Source organism: Pezoporus occidentalis, unplaced genomic scaffold (assembly GCF_034315485.1).
Source record: "Pezoporus occidentalis ecotype Australia unplaced genomic scaffold, CSIRO_AGI_Poc_V1 ctg177, whole genome shotgun sequence".
Taxonomy (NCBI): domain Eukaryota; kingdom Metazoa; phylum Chordata; class Aves; order Psittaciformes; family Psittacidae; genus Pezoporus; species Pezoporus occidentalis.
In genome coordinates, this window is record NW_026913607.1 from 183,002 (window position 1) to 204,182 (window position 21,181).

The following is a 21,181-nucleotide window of genomic DNA, read 5'->3' on the forward strand; positions in this document are numbered from 1 at the left end:
CTTTATGGGGGAACAGAATCTTCATTTATTATACAGGTATGTTTCCATACGTTACTAAAATGTCATTTACTACCTGCCCTCAATGACAGCTAGGAAATTTCTGCCACTAGTCAGCTCTGTGACAAGCCTGATACAACAGGGCAATACTACCCTGTAAGACAACTCTACTCATTATTCTCATTTTGTATGGTGTATTTGTAATGATACAAGGAAAGGAAATAAAATATAAATTGTAACATGTTAACATACTGCTTTCATTAGTCTATCAGCATCTAGAATATTTTATCCTGAGGAACCACTGAAGAAGACTGGTCATCAGAGCTTTGAGGATAATACCTGACTAAGCACAACAGCAACAAACACTGGCAACACTTTGAGCAAGGCTATTTTCTATGTGCTGTGCCAGCCAGGGACCTAGATACCCTAAACTGACATTACACAGAGCTACTACATTCTAACTCAAGACATTTCCAAATCTCCGTTCCACAAGCCAAATGAAGCCTAATAAAAATTTTATCAAATGCAACTCCAACATACAAGTTTATAAAAATCACATACTTCCACATAATTAGCTATTATTAAAGTTGGCACAATCCTCTTAGAGTAATTACAAACAGCAGTCTGTTCATAGTTAGGGCTGCAAACGAAGCTCTAATTTTAGCCACCACCTTTAGCTCTGGCTAACAAAACTGATTTTATCTGAAAATTACTAAGGTTGCTCTGAAAGTCAAAGAGCAGCTGTCTGGAAAAGTCAAATAAAATTGGCCTGGTTTTGAATTACTGGTCATTACTCAATTGCTATGAATTGGAACTTTAGTCTACATCTGATTTTACTTCTCTCTCACAAACTCAAATCATAACTATCCTTTCAAACTTCCCACCACACAAAATGTTTTTCAGAATTCTTTCTTGCACCTTTTTTGAAGAAAATTAAGTATACAGACAGCTAAGCGGGAATGCTAATTCAACTTAGCAATGCAGGGCAGCAGACATTCATAAGCACCTGAGACATAAATACTAAGGAAGTTGTTTGTGGGTTTGGTTTTGTAAGTCTCACTTAGTTTTGTCCACAGAAGGTAATAACTATCATGATTTAAGAAAATTTTGGTCATGACAAACTCACAATATAGTACCAGTGTCTGAGGAGGAGGAAACATATAGCTGTCACAAGCAAACTGAGCCTCATTTGGAACTCATGGCTAATTCTATCATTCTAGAGCATCATCTGCACAGTTTTGCCCTCCCTTTAAGGCCTACAAGCCATACCACATTATATTAAAGCTTTGCTTTCATTCCGTTGAGTGTTTTCAGAAGCACAGGATACAAATTCACTGCAGTCAACACTTGCTCAAAATTGCAACTGTGAGCCATAAAGCCATCATAATACTTAGAAATCACAGAAATTTTGAAGAGTAAAAAACCTTAAGTTTTACCTCTCCTGATTTAAGCACTTGTGTTTCACTCATGTTTTCATTTGGCTGAAATTTTTATTTTTCATTTTTATTTATTCATGTGCACCAAACACTCCATCATAAGCACCAACTTCAGAACTTAATTCAAATAAACAACCCAAAGTGTCACACATTTGAACACAAAACTGTGTTATTTAACCAGCACACTGCATATGCCATAGGGCTACTGCCCAGTAGCACTTTTCAGTATTTGCAGGAGGGCACCCAACTCCTTTCAATTTAACTAGAAGTTAGCATTGAAAAATCAGCAAACTGTGCTATGATTCCACCACATTTGAGGTTCAGTTCTAAACCATTATATATTCCTTGCTCTAGTGAACTTTTACTTGAAAAGTAGTATCCAAAGTTAAGTGGGATATTTTTAAAAACACACACATACAAATAAGTTTAAAATGTAAATATTTTAAGGGAGATGCTTGTTTGAGTTTTTATCCACACATATGTGGGTCTCATCTTTCTTTAAAATTACTGGTTTGACAAATCTGAAATACTTCACATTGACAAGTATTGAACACCTGGATCAGATATATCTTGTTTTATTAGTAAACACCTCATATTTTATTACAAGATTTATGTGCCTCACATTGCTTTTCAAAAAAGGCACTGCACAACACAGTAGAGAAAGACTGAAATGAAGACTTAAGTTACATGAATTGAACACACGGGAGGGCTGAAGAACATGATCAGTAAAACTTCAAAATTTATCAGAATAATAATAAAAAAAGAAATCTAAGGGCTCAGGTCTATGTAACAGCAGTAATGAAAGAAAACAAAAAACCCACCACCTTGAAAGCTCAGAAGCTTTTATGGGATGCTGCAGCTTGGGGCAGCTGGAGAATCAGGAGCACTGTAAACTTCCCCTGACAGGGAATGCCAGACCATGTTCATACATCCCCTGACCTGGTCATCCTCCTGGTCATCTCGTCACGTGCTGTGATAACATTTATGGGAACATGTCTTCCACGCACACATGCACTGGCTACTGAAACTGTGCACACATCTGAATGGAAAAGGTAAACACATTTCATACTACTAAAGAAGACGGTATAATTACTGTTAGTTTCAAATAGTTATTGCAATATACATTAAAAATACCAGGTATTTCAGTAAAGCAAATATTCTCTAATATGTAAGTCAGACCACAATTGATCTGATAACATCTGAAGGCTACTTATGCTAAGCTCAAATACTGAATAGGAATATTTGTTTTAGCAGTTGTATGACCTATTACATATTGGAAACATCACTGTATGTGCATTCCAAAAGCATTTGCCTCCCCATGTGTACCCACACAACATGGACAGGCTCTCAGACCTTAAAAACGTTACTTTGAAACTTACCTGTAAATCATCTTGCCTTATGCAAATACACTGTTTCTCTGTTCTCCACTTTGCCAAAGTAGTAATTACTAGCCTAGCTTGATGAATAGGGCTCCACAAAGAATAGACTAATTTAGTATTTGACTCAATTCAGTTCAATTCAAATCCCAGTCTCCATGACACTTGTCGTTAAATAAGCTACAGGTCACTCCCAAAATACATAAATCAAAGTCATTGGTTTAAGTTTATTATGATTTCTGCTGGAGCTAACTGAATACATCAAGATCAACAACAGAGTATTTCGTTCTAGTAAGCGTCAGAGTGTTTGACAGACAAATTGACAGAAAAAAAGCACATGCAAAAACCTCTATAGTTCATGGTATGAATTGAAGTTGCATTGCTGTTATCACTCTCCTTTTAGAAACTGCTTTTGCTCTCTCTTCCTTAACTATCTCAAATCTGAAGGCGGATATTGCTTTAATGCACTCAGCACACTGATCCAGACACTATTAACGCCTGTAGGACCCACAAGACATCTCATGAGAACGCTTCTTTCTGAAGGTTAAATTATTTGATCTCAAAGAGGAAAAGCCAAATTCCAGACAAGCTGCTTTGTTGAACAAAATTGAACAAAAAATTGCCAGATGCAAGATCTGAAGAAAGAAACGGAGTTATTCACACTGCAGACGCCGATTCCATCCATTAGCACACCTATCCAAGTATCTATCATTTTGGATGGTCAGAGCTAACATAAGACTGCATTTGCCATCAGTCAGAAAAAAAATAAAAATACAAGTTTCTGGGCACCTGGTCTTTAACTTATAATAATACAGGAACAGTAGGAAGTGAAAACCACAGGGCAGCTACACATATCACCTACATGTGCTTTTCCGGGAAATGTTCACAAGCACTGTTTTGCTCATTTTATCACCTATGCTGTGCTAAAGCAGAGAAGACATTGATTAGCTTTTCCAGCAAATAACCACAAGAACAGGTTTACTAGAAGCAATGCTGAGTGCATGCTGTATGACTACCCCCTATGGCTGTGTTTGCAGAGGATTTGCTGGGAAGACAGACATTTTATGTGCAGGCCCACAGACACACACCACTGAAGGCAGGAATGTCTTATTTATTTGTCCAACAAACCAGAGCAAGGATAAACTTTTCCTCACTGCCCCACTTCCCGTAACTTACTTTGATTGGAAGTGTGAAGTTGACAAATACTGAATCCTCTAAAGAAATTCACAGAATCACAGACGGGTTTGGGCTGGAAGGGACTTCAAAGATCATCTAGTTCAACCCCGCAGTCACAGGAAGGGACACCTTCCACTAGATCAGGTTGCTCCAAGCCCCATCCAACCTGGACTTGAACACTGCCAGAGATGGGGCAGCCACAGCTTCTCTAGGCAATCTGTGCCAGCACCTCACCACTCTCACAGGGAAGAATTTCTTCCTTATATCTAATCTAAATCTCCTCTCTGTCAGTTTAAAGCCATTCCCCCTTGTCCTGTCACTACATGCCCTTGTGAAAAGTCCCTCTCTAAATTCATGATGTAGTCAACATTACAGGGTGAAAAAAGTAGGTCAAAGGCCTAACAAATAAAATGTTTAAAAGTGATACCCAGAATACTTTAATTCTTGGTTTCCAATTCCTCAGTGAAACACAAGTTTTGTATATGCATATCTCGCCATTTTCACAGAGAAACCAAAAATTAGAAATAGGACACTTAATTTAGAACCTTAAATAGATGACTGCCAGTACTGCAGCCATGGGCCATGAGCTCTGAGGCAGGAAAATGCCAGCAGGAGTACCTGCAGTTGCAGCACCGCTCATCTCTGCTGCTCTACCGACTCCTCTTTGTGCTGCCATTACACAACTACCCAAGAGAATTAACCTGTGTTAAAACTACTCCAACCACAAGGAGAAAATACCAACCCAAATCTGTTCCTTTGTCCAAGGGAAGAAATGTTTAAAGCGCAAAGGTAGCAAAGAGGCAGAACAAACAACTAGGCAAGACTGTTTCAGCTGCAGTATTACCTTAAAACTTTTATTGTCTATGGCTTAAATCCACTCATATGTTATTCATCTTATGAACTCTATCATGCAACTTATGTGACAAGTAGAAGAAATTAAAATCTCATAATAATTATTTCCTCTTTGGGACACTGTCAGCCCTAATGCTGACAACTCATATCAGTTAGTATACTTACATATGAACAAGCCCCTCCAATTTCACTCTTGAGAATACTGGTCTTGATTTCTGGTCTCTGCACACATACCATTTCCATGCTCAAAAATGGAAATGTGATTCTTACACTGTAAGACTTAATTACATAATCACTTATTTTCATCAGATGTGTTGAAGAAGGCACTAGAACTACAAAGCTTTGAAAGTAAAGAAAATGGGGGGCATTAACAAGAAACTAACAGAAGCAGAAGTGGAGTAACAGCTACAATTACATCAATGAGTACACTAGCTTAGACCTGGCTTACTAAACCCCAAATCCAAGGAACTATTCACAGAAGAATTTAGAAATAATTGCTAATAATTCTGTAATATTATAGTAGAACTAAACTATAGCAAATAAGTGAAAAGCACACCTTATAAAAATCTGAACCATCTATATAAAAAGCCTGTATGTTGGTCTACAGCATCACAACAGGCTTAAAACCTGAAGCTTCAAGGGGGACCAAGACATTACAATAGATCAGAACTGAAAATAGTTACAGGTAGACAACCACCCATTAGCCCTCAGAATTATTTTACATATACATATAAATATGAAATTGTATGTTTTATATATAAACATATATACTATATATACATGCTTTTATATAAAACAAATAATATAGTACATATATTATTTAGTATACACAAGTGTATATACACATTTTACATATAATTTAGTATCTATATTATTTAGCATATATATAGTATGGGGGGTTTATGTAAGTTTAAATTTTTTAATATATAAATTTAAAAAGAAAGGTACTGAGGTGGTGATTTCAAACTTCTCAAAGTTTCTAAGCATACTGTTCTGAAAACAGTTTATATGTTCCTATAAGACATTCCTGCAGAAAGGTAGCAAGGCAGTTTGTCAGCCCAGTGGAAGAAAGATCATACAGAGCAAGTCAGCATACAGTGCTATTTTAATCACTTTTGTCCAGTCTTGGTCAAAAGGCACATGAATGTAGTGAGAATGAAGCAAGAAAGAAGTAAAGCACTTAAGTACCAGGACACCATCATCCCCCAAAATCCAGCCACAAGCAGCCTGCGAGCTGCTGCTGACTTGAGTGAAAACTGTGCCACAGCCTCCTTAGAAGTCACAGTCCCCACTGAAAGAAGAACAATTCGGTATTCAGAAGAAAAATAAAAACCATGCTAAGCTCAACATTGTACTGACATTTTAATATTGCACCGAGTTGAACTAACATGCCATTTAAAAAGAATGACCTGTATTCTGTACTGCCTTCCCAATCCCTCACCATCACAGAGGGAATACTCATTAAGAATGCAGAGAAAGTTAACAAATTCTCTGGGATTTAACTAAGTTAGGGGCAATAACACAAAACCACAAATCCTCTGTGACATTACATTTCCAACAAGCCTCTCAACACTCACAAAATGCACGAAAAAGGCTACAAAATTCAGAGCCCTACATGACTGCAAGAACTATCGATGTATATGAGCAGCTTGTCCATCCAATGTGACAGGTGCAAACTGACAAGCCCATTTTTGCCTGCCTGCTGGCTACTCTACACTCTTTTCTTCTTTTGAATTTCCCCAAATTAAATCTAATGCAAATAAGCCAGGTGTGGTCCGCAGGGCACACACTCCCCACCAAATTCCCATAGCAAATTGCACAGCTGGCCATGAGAAAGGTTGTATCTGCTTCATATTGGCTACAGAGTTTAAACACTCAGAGTTAACCACCAATTCCAACATCGTGTAAAAGGAAACATCTCCTGAAAAGAACATCCATTTCTCCTTGATTAATACAGGAAAATAGAACTCTGCATATGCTCCTAGTTCAGCATCTGCTCAGCATGTAAAGTGAGCATTTGTTATTTACAGGAGGTAATGCCTATGAAGGAAATGGCTTCTGTCTTCTGCTGCAAGGTTTAAGAAACTATTTAGAAAACACGTTATTCTGTATATTGCAATCAAGAATATACAGCTGAAAAAGAGAAGTCAGAAACCCAAAACAAAAATACTTTTGGTTCAGTTGTAAGACTTCCACAAGACATCTGGTAAGTATTTCCCATTTTAATTCTACTTTTCTGCATAAGCTTTCCAAGTCTCATTCTAAAAAATCTAAAGTTACCCTGTGACTGACTAGCAATTGTTCATCACATACAGATCCTATCCTTACCTACAAACAAGTATCCCACTTTCTATTCATTCCACTCCTCTCTGTGTCCTGCAAAGGCAGCTCACTGCTTTTGCCTACATTCAAGCCTGCAGCTCTTCTCTTTGGCACTCCACATCAGCTTTCTCACTTTCCATGTCTGCTGGCTAAACAGCAGAGAGAAGGCACTGGGGCTAAGTTGGAACCACAAGTGTACTGGCTGGCCATAGAATATGTACTTGCTGGTCAGCTGACCAGATAACAGAAACAGGTAAGGAGCACACTTTCTCTGTTTTTCCTTTAGTGTGGCCACAACTCTCTCCTCTACACAGACTGCGGTTTGAACTAACAGCCCTACAGACTTAGGGAAAAGGGCCCATGTCTCCCAAGTATTAGCCTATGGATAGTCAGGAACCAACCAAAAGTCGATGCTTAGGCTGGAATGCAGGAGCACAAAAGGCACCTAAAGACACTGCCCCCCCCCCCCAAGATTACAACTCAAAGACTTTTTGTGGCAGAGGATGTTGCTAAACAGTAACCCGCAGCAGACTTTTCTCTCCCATGAATCCACATCAACATCCTGCTGAACCCTTTTCAGGAGCCTGCCTGCAGCAAGGAGCCCCATGGCTTAAGTATACACTGAAGAATTTTCTTTTTTATTTTGTTTTGAATCTATCTTATGTAGCACTACTTCAATTTCCCCTACTTCTTGCACAAGATGCCACTTAGTGTAAAAAATGATGACTGTAAGCCCACTCAACTGGGGAAGAAAAAAAAAAAAAATCATTATTTGGCAGGGAAAAAAATAGTATTCCTCTACAGGCCTAGCATAATTTGTTCTTTAAGAAGCACATCATATTAACAGTCCATCATATGTTAATAAACACCAAAGAATTAAAACCTGAAGTATCTTAGTCTGTATTGCAAGCAATAGGTTTACATAATTAACAGAAAAAAATGAAATGGACATACAGGTGGCAGACTCTGGAATCTGAGAAGCTGAAAAGTGAAGATATTTTACATACAAAGTTACTATGTCATTTTGGAAAAAAAAAAAGTGTGGTACCTGCTAATACTGGTATAACAAATAAGTGTTTGGTATCAGGTGCTAAGGAGACATTCCAAATGCAAATATGCACGCACAAAAACACACTCATATGTATCTTCTATACCAACAAAGAGGCAGGTTTTGTACATCTCAAAAATACAGGAGATTTAAGCACACACTCTGTCTTCTACAGCTCATATCAATGCTGAGGTTTCTATACATGATGCATGCTGAGGACATCCTTGCCAAGAAATTTTCCATATGTAATTTAGAGCATCATTTGGCTTGATCAGTGCTAACCCTACACATGCTACTTGCTTATAAACAGCTTAAACGGAGGATGGAGGGGAAAAGAAAAGGTAACGGAGAAGAGTGAAGGTTTTGTCTTCTGAAGAGACTTGAAGATAAGCACATTTATGAAATAAAATTAGGCCATGAAGTTCTCCTGTGCAACTAAGTTCTCAACTTCCAGGTGATGGAGTAGATTAAAAACACTGTGCTCTGATTAGCACACACCAAGACATGGAGCTATACCATTTTCTTAGCTTTAGCTGTTAACTTGAAGTACCTTTTTTTTTTTTTATAAGTATAAGGTGTGCTTTTAAGACAGAGATCACCTAGAAGCAGTTTCCAGCAACTGGATCTCGTTACGTACCTTTGGCTGATTAAAGAAACTTCCTTAAACAGAAGTCCCCTTATGTATTGTGAACAAGCTACTGTTCACTCAGCCCAATTTGGTTAAACCAAAGATTCTGAATTTTAAATTCAGTTTGACAGGCTTTTCACATTCTGAATCCATCACAGAAACATCTCTGGCTTTGTCAGCAATGCTTCTGATGTTACAAATTTCCCCATAGCACCATAAGGTTAGTCTCATCTACATTTATCATTCAAATATTGAATTGTTATCATAGGTATAGCCCGATTCCAAAAGCCATTTCCAGACTATAAGTTATCATAATTCAATTCATTTTTAGAGTACATGTCTTTCAGAGCATAGGCTCCACTTTCAAAAATGGAGTCTACATCTCTGTTTCTAGATGTTTGGCAGACACTGTATTTAGCTAAATTAAAATATACAGTTTGTTTCTCAGAAAAAAATAGTGAATCTTAGATGCCTTTGTAGTAACTGATCTCATAGCTGCAACTCCACCAATCTTTGCATCCTCCAAAAAACTCTACCAAAGTTTCTGTATTTCTCCCTCATTACTGGCAGATACAGAAGAGTACCTGCTGAAGAAAAGGATACAGCCAGTAAACTCCCACTTTCCATTTGTGCTGGTTTAGGCTGGGGTGGAGTTAATTTTTTTTATAGTAGTAAGTATGGGGCTGTGTTTTGGATTTCTACTGAAAACAGTGTTGATAATACAGAGATGTAGTTACTGCTGAGCAGTACTTGCACAGAGTCGAGGCCTTTTCAGCTTTTCACCCCACCCCACAAATGAGTAGGCTGGCTGGTGCATGAGGAGCTTGGAAGTGACACAGGCGGGACAGCTCACCCCAACTAACCAAAGGAATATCCCAGACCATATGGCATCATGCTCAGCATATAAAGCTGTAGGACAAGGAAGGGGGGAAACATTTGGGGTGATGGCATTTTGTCTTTCCAAGTACCTGTTACACATGATATAGCCCTGCTTTCCTGGAGATGGCTGAACACCCCCCAGTCCCCACCCCCAATTCCTTGTTTAGCTTTGCTTGCACATGCTTTAGCATTTGCTTTACCTATTGAACTATCTTCATCTTAACTCACCAGTTTTCCCTCTTTTAGTCTTCCGATTCTCTCCCCAGCCCACTAAGTGGGGAGTAAGCAAGTGGCTGCTGGCTGGGATTAAACCACAACATAACTATATTAAGATTTTTCAGTTACCTTGTCCTTAATCCTTTTAGTATGTGTTACTATTGATTTTGTATCACTTAATTTGGTAATCAATGAAGTAAGCCATTCTAAATCAGATACATTATAAAAGAGTGCATTTTATCAATACAATTACAAAACACAGCTTTAATCTTAACAAGAACTGGAAAAGCTTACAGCAAATTAATCTGAAGACTATCTATCCTACCCCAGAAAATTGTATAAACTGACAGTAGATTACTTTTATTGACCAAAAATTGTCTATGAGCAAATAAAATTATCTACTCACTCATGTAAGTGCAACTGGCCTCTAGCTTTTTTAATAAACCTGCTCCTTTTTTAAACATTATTGTCTTACTGATTTTCCTACTCCCCTTCTGCAGCTCCCTTGGCATCATCAGATTTACTGACATCAACCAACACAAAACATAAATTAGAAAGATTATTTTCCAGTCATTGCAAATTACTTCATCCCACATGACACACCCCTTTCTCCAAACTGGAGAGACATGGATTTGATGGGTGGACTGCCTGGTGAATATAGAACTGGCTGGATGGCCACATACAGAGTTGTGGTGAACAGCTCAATGTTCACATGGAGACCAGTAACGACTGGTGTCCCTCAGGGGTTAGTGGTGGGACCAATCCTGTTCAACATCTTTTTTGGCCACATGGACAGTGGGATTGAGGCACTCTCAGCAAGTCTGGTGACAACACCAAGATGTGTGGTGCAGCTGACATGCTGGAGGGAAGGAATGGGATCCAGAGGGACCTTGACACACTTGAGAGGTGGGCCAGCGCAAACCTTATGTAGTTCAACAAAGCAAAATGCAAGGTCCTGCACCTGGGTCAGGGCAATCCCAGGCACAGCTACAGGCTGGGCAGAGAAGAGATTCAGAGCAGCCTGAGGAGAAAGATTTGGGGGTGTTGGTTGATGAGAAAATGAACATGAACCAGCAGTGTGCGCTCACAGCCCAGACACCAACTATGCACTGGGCTGCATCAGAAGAAGCATGACCAGAGCAGGTCAAAGGAAGTGATCTTGTCCTCTCGTGAGACCCGCCTTGGAGCATGGTGTGCACTTCTGCTGTCCTCAACATAAGGAGGCCATGAAGCTGCTGGAGCAAGACCAGAGGAAGGCCACAAAGATGATCAGGGGCTGGAGCACCTCCTGTACAAAGACGGGCTGAGACAACTGGAGCTGTTCAGCCTAAAGAAGAGCTGCCTTCCAGTACCTAAAGGAGTACAAGGATGCCAGAGAAGGACTCTGCATCAGATGTAGTAACAGAACAAAGGTTCAGGGGTTCAAATTTCAGCAAGGGAGGTTTAGATCAGATACAAAGAAGAAGTTCTTTACTGTGAGGGTGGTGAGGCACTGGGAACAGGTTGCCAAAGAAGTGGTGAATGCTCCATCACTGGCAGTGTTCAAGGCCACGTTGGACAGAGCCTTGGGCAACATGGTTTAGTGTGTGGTGTCCATGCCTACGGCATGGAGGTTGGAACTAGATGATCTCAAGGTCCTTTCCAACCTTTATCATTTTAATAATCAACAGGTAGACTCCAAAATCAGGAAGCTTATCTTCAGTGTTTCTCACAATACCTCTTTCAAATTTTACTTCACTGTGCAAGTTGGAAATCTTACAGCATTACCTCAGCTTACAGCTTACCTCTCCTATCTGCACAGTGAATCACCAGTTTGACTATTAAAATAACAATCAAATTAATAATTAATTTCTTAGTGGTTTGGCCTGCCTAATTACAGAACTACATGTATTATACTAAGGGCCCTTCTTACTGCTGCTGATCTCATCTTACTTGGTTTTAATACAAATTTTTACTAACAGATTTTTATTATATTGTCATACTGAAAAGCAGAGATGTTCAGCTCTAAATCATGCACCTGCTATTTTAGCTGTTAAAATTCTCTAATCCATAATGTTAATATCACTAACCTCCCCCCTGCTCCTTGTCAGGTTTCTGGTTACACTTTGATTATACAGACTCTACCCTTTCTCCAAAGGTTCCCTCTTCCAAAAGGAGCTCTTGTGCATAAGTAAATTTAAACTTTGCTTCCTTAGCAAGTCTTTCCCACTACACATTCCTGTTCAAATCCACAGACAGTATCTGTTTAATGGGTCATAAGAATTGCTGAGAAGAGATGATTCACTCAACCTAAAACTCACCTGACTGTGATTAACAGTACAAGAAACCTCACAGTGGAAACCCATGGAACAGCCTACTGATCAGAAAAGTTTCTTCTTAATCCCTTTTGGTTAGCATTTTATTTGTTCCCTGTTGTATAATGGTTTTTCAATTCCTTACAAAGGCTTCACAAAGCTTTCATTTAACCTAACATAATGTACTGTAAATGAATAATTCCTTTTCTTTCCTGGTCCTGTTAATCTCTTGGCCTCAGTTACATCTCACAGTTGTGAGATGTAAATGTTAATTATGCAAGAAGTGCAAGGTCTGTATTTTGATCTCCACCTGTCCAATACAAGTCCAGCAAAAGACACAGATAACTGAGTGCTTTCCTATCACCATGGGAACATGATTGCCAGGAACATACCAAGAACAACATCTCATACTGACTCCCAGAAACCCCCATCAAGTACCTTCTACCTATTAGAGCCTCCTTTATCTCCTTTGTTGATTCATATTCTTAACAAAGCCCTGACTACTCTTACTGTAACTCAATCTTCCTCAGGACTGAAGAAACATTATTGAACTCATGTAACATCTTCCCCTTGCTACATGTTGTATATCAATTATCTCATCTACATAATTTATACGTGGAAGTATAGATGTGGAAGTAGTTGAAACATTTCATTCATGTCCAGCTTGAGAAAGTTGTAGGCTACCCAGCATTTTCCTTGCCCATACTTCCCATAGGGTTACATCAGCACTCAACTGACCCCACAGCAAGCTCAGAGAATTGGGCAGCAGAAAATCAATCCTTCTGAAAAGCAATTTCAGCAGCTCAGCTCCAAACCTGTGTGACTACAGAGTCAGACAGTGCAATGGAGCAGATGCCACCAAGGGTGGGACTGAACAGAATTCATCAAATTTGGTTTAAATTGCTTAAACTACAGCTTCACAATATACTTAGATTTCATAACCAATCCAATCTAATGGCTGTCCACCATAAAGACAAAGGCATCATTTTCTTTCTTTCCCACAATCACAAGATGGCTGTACCTCTTCCCTCACACTGGCCTTGGTGCTCACCTAACCAGTGGGAGAGACAATTTGACTTGGCAATCTAGAACAAAATTAACTTCATAAAATGCTAATAAAATATTATTTTTCTTTCAAGTTAAATTTGCTACAAGTAGAAGTCAAAGACAGAAAACAGATGCAAGGACAGATGATGAATCATGAAGGAGCTGGGGAGAAAGGGGAAATAGTCTGTCCTAGTGGCATAAAGCTTACAAAGGTTTGTGTTATAACTTCAGCATAAGGGTAAAGAGACAGGGTACAGTAATGTGATGGCTTACAACTGTTAAAGAAGGCCATGCTCCCCACTAGGATTTCCCCATAATACTGGCTATGTTGTGCTCGCTTTGTCACAGTGAATGTCTTCCAGAAAGGTATATAACTTGTCAGAATGGCACATGACTTTCCAACGGAAGAGGAGTAAAAGCAAGATCATAAGGCTGATGGTAAGGAGTAGAGGTAGTCATATTTCAGCTTCAGAAAGGTGGTACGTTGGCTTAGCTATGCCTGGAAACACAATTTAAGTACATGCACTCCACTTTCAGAAACAGCAGGGTATGGTTATACTGTTAAAGTGCCTATAAAAATAATGTAATCAGATACACTTATGTAAGAGTCACTTGAGTCACCATCACTGCTATTGGTAACCAACTGCTACCTTCTCCACTACATTAGTGATCCTAACATTAGCTTTCCTCTTAAACAAAGCTTTAGACTGTAAGACCCAAAAAGTCTTGCAATACAAAACAAGCTTGCACTCTTTATGCTTTCAGCTTCCTTGAAATATAAGACAATGTGCAAAAATCCAATGCATCAAACAACGTCAAGAGAAAGCCACAGAAGACATGGCTACAGTATCAGGATGTATTTTGTCAATACTGACTCAAGACAGCTGAAGCAACGCTCATCTCTTAGAATTACTAGTTAGGTTGTAGTGATCAACAGCTGATAGACGAGTTTGTTAAAAATTATTTGATATATTGCTCTGACTATGAGATAACTCAAGCCTTAGCGCTGTGAACTCTGATCAGCAACAGGGAAAAAACATCCATAAACTCATTGTTTTTTCTAGGGTGGTTTTACTACCTTCCACGGTAGTGAAGGCCAAGATAGGGCCCACAGTACCATAAATACATTTATTTTGGCTTGAACTAGACTCTGATATGTGCAATATTTTCAGAGAGGAAGTTCATAGAATAAAAGCTGGCATGGCACTGCTCAAATTCAGAGCTCTCCTTAAGCTCTCCATCTATTTACATACTATCTACTTTCTCAGAACAAAAGCTTCCAAGAAAATACAGTGGATGCTATTTTGAGTTTGATAAAAAGTAGTCCATAACATTTTTTTCCCTTGAAACAACACAGGACAGAAATGTTATTAAAACACAGGCAGTGGCAGTGTAATTCAGTGGGCAATAAAACTAGCCAAGATTCTTTTCCTAAATATTTGTATCTTGCATTTGTTGCATTTCAGGCTTTTTAACCAGTTTCTGATTTAAGCAAGAATTTACCCCTTTTGATATATCAGACACTCCACCTACAAAAAAAAGTTGTTATACGCGTCCCAATTTCCAGAAAAATCTTAAAATCTGCATTGTTTCATGACAAGAATCTATATGGCAGAGAAAAGCCATCTTTTTGGCAACCATGTCTTCTGAATCAAATTCTGTGTCCCTGAACTTGTTTCCACCCCTGCTCTACTCCCTCAGTTCTACCAGTACAATCATTTGTACAGTCTCCCAGGAACAGGATTAAAGAACTGATGACAGAAGTTAAAAGTAATCGTTACAGGTCCCCATACAAAAGACTTGCCTATCTTAAGGGTGCATTATATATACACACAATAGATTTAAGGATGAGTTTCTCTGATTTACTGGATTTTTGCAGTAAGTGTGTTTATAAAGGTCTCTCTTCTGCATTAATTTTCCAATAATCAATAACTCTCATTCTTAGCAAATTCTTTCCTTTCATAAGAGTGCATCAGAGTTTCTCCTACTTGACCATCTACTGGGTAACACACAAGAACCTCATCTCCTTAAGACTGTCATGCCCCTGATAAATGCGACCAACTCTGCAGTGGATGTACAAAAATTAGGAGAGATGGCATTAACAGCATAACCAACTAATCTGAAAACCAGGCTTAAACATCCCACTGCCCAAAAAATCCTGCCAACCTGAGGTTTAATAATGCTCATAGGCTTATAGCATAAAATCTATATTAGAGATTGTAAACAGGTTAACAACAATAATATATTACCAAAAAAAGAAAATACGACCTTCTATCAGGACAGCATATTTTTCCCTGTACCCAGAAACTATGTAAAGGCAATATTTATCCTTTTAAATATCTTTCTGTTCTCTTCCATTCTAAAATACACTGTCTGTTTATTTCATATCCTCTCACTCTCAACTTGAGGGACAGGCCATCCTCTTAAATCTACCTTACTAGCTTCACAAATGCATGATACACCAAGGTCAAGGTATAAGGACAAAAATCCTAAGGCTCAAAGCAGGTATGAAGAATGGAAATGTTTGAAATTAGGGCTGAAACAGTACATGCTCTAGGAGAGCATACCTCAAAGAGCCAGGTTCACACAAAGAAGGAAAGAAAACGTCACTCTCCAATTTAATCAAAATCCACTGGACACAACAGCTGACTGCACAGCACAGGTGACCTGGAGAGTAATTTTATTACTTATATGGAAATACCCATTTTCAAGTTCTCACCTTCATTTCTCCCTACTTCTCCACCTTGCTCATGACGAGAAAAAAATTTACACAAACAGCATTTTTTACCAGTTCCTCCTCAAGAAATTCTCTCAAACGAAATTAAGAGAATTCCCTTCCTTTATTGGGAACAACTCACCTTTTTAAATAGTTCATGCCGAAATACAACAAAAATCAACTGGCACTTGGAACTTCTATACACATCAGACAAGCTCAAAACCATCTGAAGAAACAATATTGGAAACTTCAGTACATATTTCCACAAAATTTAAATTTCAGTACAGTTTATATAAATTTAGCAGGAGTAGAGCAGGCAAAGCTGTCCCAGTAATGCTTTAAGCATCTGCTGCACAACAATTCAGTTGTGTTCAATTTTCAACTGAGTAAAATACAGTTGGCTACCTCTGAAGGTAGACTACAACACATTGTATACTTTACATGCCAGTAAACGTTAACAAATGTTCCTGTTATTTTAATAGCATTTTTCCTGTTTGTATACAGCATGCTGTTAACTTGTATCTTCAGTTGTGGCTTCCCTATAAACAAGAAAAGAACATAGAAATGATGCTACCTTTGTGTTTAATATCTAAATGGGTTCTCACTACATGCAAACCCTATTAACTTGACCCACTGATGAGTAAAATTGTTGAGCAAGAGGCATCTCAGTAGCTTACCGTAGGCAAAGAAATACAAACATTGTGTAATACACATTTGGTTTGTATTTGGTAAACTGTTCGCCATTACATGAACTGATTTTTACGTTCTTCTTCAGCTTCACAGGTCTGAATGGCCTAAGTCACTACCCCAGCCCAGAAAACCTTAATATATCAGAAAAGAAACAATAAAAGTTAATGTTTAAAGCTCTCATGCTATTAATACCAGAGTATTTCAACAGAAAACAGTAAGAGAACTGAGCTAGCACAGATTACAACCAGATATGCACATTTTCTCCATGAAACACAAGATAACTGAGCTCTGCAGTCTTCACTAGGTTAATTATTTCTGTACCCTTGCCCTATGCAAACTCTAGCTTGCTTTGAGCCAAAGACCTTTATGGTTAAGTCCCAGGAGATGCTTGAGAAGGTTTTCTCAGTGGAGCAAACTTTTTGAGAGAAATCACATTCTGATTTGAGAGAATTCATTTCTTTTGGCCTTTGGGGGAACACTGCAAGTCCCATGTATTTGTTCAAGTCTTTACCGAGCGAGAGCAAAATCCCTTCTAGGCTCTGTCAGGTTCATGCTGATCTTGCAACATCTGGCTGTGTAAGCCACAATGTTCACATATTTTTAATTTTGTACAAGTAATTTTAACCCAATCTTTTAAAGAACACTGTTTTCCAATCCTTTAAAACATGAATTTAAGAGAAACCTTCAATACTGAATTAATTATACAGAGTTAAAATGTAACATGTTGAACAAACAGGTGATTAAACAAAAATATACAACTAGAAAGTTACAGTGAGGGACAGCTTAAAAGACAGGCGTGAAATGCTGTGTAGGCATGTAAACCACTTCTAATATTGGCAATGAGACCATAAAAGCCATTAATGAATATGAAAGGCATCTACTGACAAAAAAAGCCATTTTTAACTATTTGAAATATGAAATATTATTCAGTAAAAACAGGGTAAAGTAAGAACAAACAAAAGGCTGCAGAGGATGAGAAAGAAATTCATTTAAGAGCAACTCTCCCATTTTCAACAGCCACAAACATTTCAAGCACCTCTATCATAACTGCTCATGTAATTAATTCAGCATAGCAGTCAGAAACAGCAATAGTGAGACAGACACAGTTCAGCAGTCTGCACTTTGCTGTAAGGAAAATTCTCCTGAAGACAGATGCTACCCGGAGGAACATACCCAGAAAAACAATCGGCTGCCTGACCAGAGGCAAGGCAAGGACAGATTAGAACTGCAAGTCTCGGGAGGAGAGACTTGCAGAACAAACTCGCACAGCCAACAGCGGTAGCAATTTTCCAAAGGAAGACAAAGCAAGCCGTGCTCTGGCTATGAGACAAGCAAAGGAAAACGCAGAGTGGCCTCTCAGAAAGGGCTTCTATGTTTTTCCTAAAGGCAAACACAACCACAAACACTACTTTTGAGCTGCCTAGGATCACATGAGTGTTCAGTGTGCATTGGTTAGACAGAAGTCGGATATTTGTTCAACTAGGTAATTTTTTTAAGTGGATTGTCAGCAGCGATTCTCTGCTTAGGAAACCTGTGTTCTCTCAGCTGAGAAAATGATGCCTTCTGGAGAAAAGAACTATTTGGGCAATGCCCATAACTCCCCTGGAGAGCTGAGCATTTAGACTGAACACCTGGTAAGCAGCCACAAACATGATAACTTTATTTCCTTTCTAGTTTCTTAAACCATACCACCACTAGGTATTAAACCAATACACACTAGGAAATGTAGATCTACCTACAATGGTAATTAGTTCTGTTAAGTAAGCTTTCCGTGTATGGACATGGGAAGATATCCACAAGACTTTAGTGTAGATTGCAAACTGCATGACTGTTTTTCCAATGTGGGTACTATGCCCAGAAACAGAATACAGGATCAGAGCCCTTAATCCTAGATAGCAAATTTCATGCAGCAGCTCCAAAGCGCAAAGGTAATTTATACAACTCTCTAGACCTCACCAAGAATACTGACAGGTACTTCCACACAATGTTACAATATATTCATATATATATATATATATATATATATATATATATATATATATGAATATATAAATGAAACCCTAAACCCTTCTTTTGAGAATGGATCTTCCTGGATTCTATCACCACACACACATCCAAAAGTCAATGCTATAGACTCCTGGTCTGTGTTAAACAGCTGTGTGCTTGCAGCTTTACAGAATAATTCAGGTTAGCTTTGTCCTTAACAAAAGCAGATTACAGTCCAAAAGGTGCTGACCATTCTTATAGAATCATAGAATAGTTAGGGTTGGAAAGGACCTTAAGATCATCTAGCTCCAACCCCCCTACAGTGGGCAGGGACACCTTACGATTTAGCGTATCACCCAAGGCCTCGTCCAACCTGGTCTTGAACACTGCCAGGGATGGAGCATTCACAACCTCCCTGGGAAACATGGACAGTTATTGTATGCTCTTTAGAGTTAATGTTACCATGCCATAATTTGTTTGTGAAGTCCTGTCTTCTCTTTTTCAATGCCCAGTCAGGACAGACCACACTGTCATGGCAAAACAGACAGGTAGTAGTTTCCCAAACCAGAACAGCCTGAAAAATTCACCCACCAAAGAGGACTCTTTTCCTGAACATGCTTGAACGGATTTTGCTACACCAATTTCTAATTAAATTAGTGGGTTTTTTTGCCTTTAAAAGGAAAACATCAAATGTCAGTACATAAAACCTCCTCTTCCTAAGACTGATATGAGATTAATTTAACACACACCAGAATGGTAATAAAGTTTGAAGGTTTTACTTGTGTTCACAATCAAACATGCAACAAAGTCTTTTTGCAAAGTTTCCAGTTCATGCTGCTGCCTGAAAAAAAAATACTAAATACAAGAAGCAAGGAAACAGAACAAAAAGAATCATCTCCATATTATAGCCTAAAGCAAGTCATTGAAAACCAGCCTGCTCCAGCGGCAGAGAACTCAAAACGCCATCTACAGTTCGCAGTGCATGGAGTCCTGCTTATTGTTGTCTGCAAACCAAAGAAGATAAAAGCAGAAGAAAACTATTTGTTCTAACTCAATATATTTTACATTCTGTGTGATGAGTATAATAGCGACACAGTTTCAAAGCTCTACTAGGAATCTTTTAAGAAATATTAGTCCTTTCGGCAGAAGCACATGATATAATGGACTGCTTATCCTGGACTGACCCCATGAGAATCTGAGCGACTAGAATAACCAACCTAACATTTCAGAGCTCTGATAGTCATTCAGGAAAGGCTTGCTTAAGAGTTCAAAATTAAGACAAACCTGAGGAACTTCTGGCAGCATCATTACAAACAAATTAAATTCCATTTTCACACTACAGAAGAAAGTTTTAGAGATAGAAAACCCTTTTAACTGAAGTCTCAAACACTCAATCTGTAGGGCTCAGTCACATATGGTGCCTTGGCTCTCATGGTAAGGAGAATTTGGAGTATCACAGAGATACAAAAATGGCAAACTGACAATCTTCACAAGAGCTGTGCTCAAATTAAAAATCTTGAAAAATCAGAAACCTCTTTTAAGAGTTTTTTCCAGAGACACATGAGTTTAGGGAAAAAAAACAACAACAACAACAAAAAAAACCAGCACAGAGACTAGAAAGGCATCTGGTGACAGCACAGCCACCTGTGACCTAAGCCTTGGCTCAGGAATGAAGGCTGCCATTTGGACAGTCGACCCTTTCCCTCCTCCATCTCAGAGTTTTTCGATCAACTTGAGGGCCTGTGCTGTCACAAGGAGGGAAAGATGGCTGAAAGATTCTCTCTGCATGTAACATTCAGGGCTTTTGAAGCTATGGCATGGATCTCAACTGAAGTGCCAACATGATGGCGCAAATCATTCTGAAGACATCACTTCTAAAAATGTTCAGCTTATTTCAAGAGTAGCAATGCAAGCCTTTTCATTGTGGGGCTCTGACTCAAGGAACTAGCTACTATTGTTGAATACTTGCAGTTCCCGTGTAACTGAGGAACACAGTTTTGTGTATATTGCTAATGTCTTCTTCCATTACTTATTTCAAGAACTCTTCAATGGAAGCTGCCAACTCTTTACTTCTACCAGTCTTTATACAGAAAATACCAATATTCAGACCCTAAGTCTGCCTTGCACAGTCGCACAACTGAAAACTCACAGTGGTCTCTTCTGGATGTACATTGCCTGTTCCCACAAAAAGATGAGGAAGCACTGGGAGGAGGGTGGCCAGCAGGATGAGGGAAGTAATCCTCCCCCTCTACTTGACCCTGGTGAGGACTAATCTGGAGTACTGTGTCCAGTTCTGGGCTCCTCAGTACAGAAAGACAAGGAGATACTGGAGAGGGTCCAGCGGAGGGCCACGAGGATGATCATGGGTCTGGAGCATCTCCCTTATGAGGAGAGATTGCAGGAGCTGGGCCTGGTTAGTCTGGAGGAGAGGAGACTGAGAGGGGATCTCATCAATACAGATCAGTATCTCAAAGGCAGGTGCCAGGAGGACCGTGCCAAACTCTTTTCAGTGGTGCCC

At 39.0% G+C, this 21,181-nt stretch overlaps 1 protein-coding gene and 1 long non-coding RNA gene across 3 annotated transcripts in view; one reads left to right on the top strand and one right to left on the bottom strand.

Annotated features, from left to right (window-relative positions):
* The window catches only part of POU2F1 (POU class 2 homeobox 1), a 101,681-nt gene that overhangs the window by 54,871 nt on the left and 25,629 nt on the right, over positions 1-21,181 (bottom strand). The window contains exon 1 of one of the 2 annotated variants that reach the window (XM_062614627.1): positions 2,373-2,940. The exons of the other annotated variant lie outside the window; for it this stretch is intronic. The gene's annotated coding sequence lies outside the window, so the exon portion shown is untranslated. Of the gene's footprint in view, positions 1-2,372; positions 2,941-21,181 lie in introns of those variants that run through there. 2 annotated transcript variants of the gene reach the window in all.
* The window catches only part of LOC134161619 (uncharacterized), a 226,094-nt gene that overhangs the window by 48,921 nt on the left and 155,992 nt on the right, over positions 1-21,181 (top strand). The window lies entirely within an intron of this gene.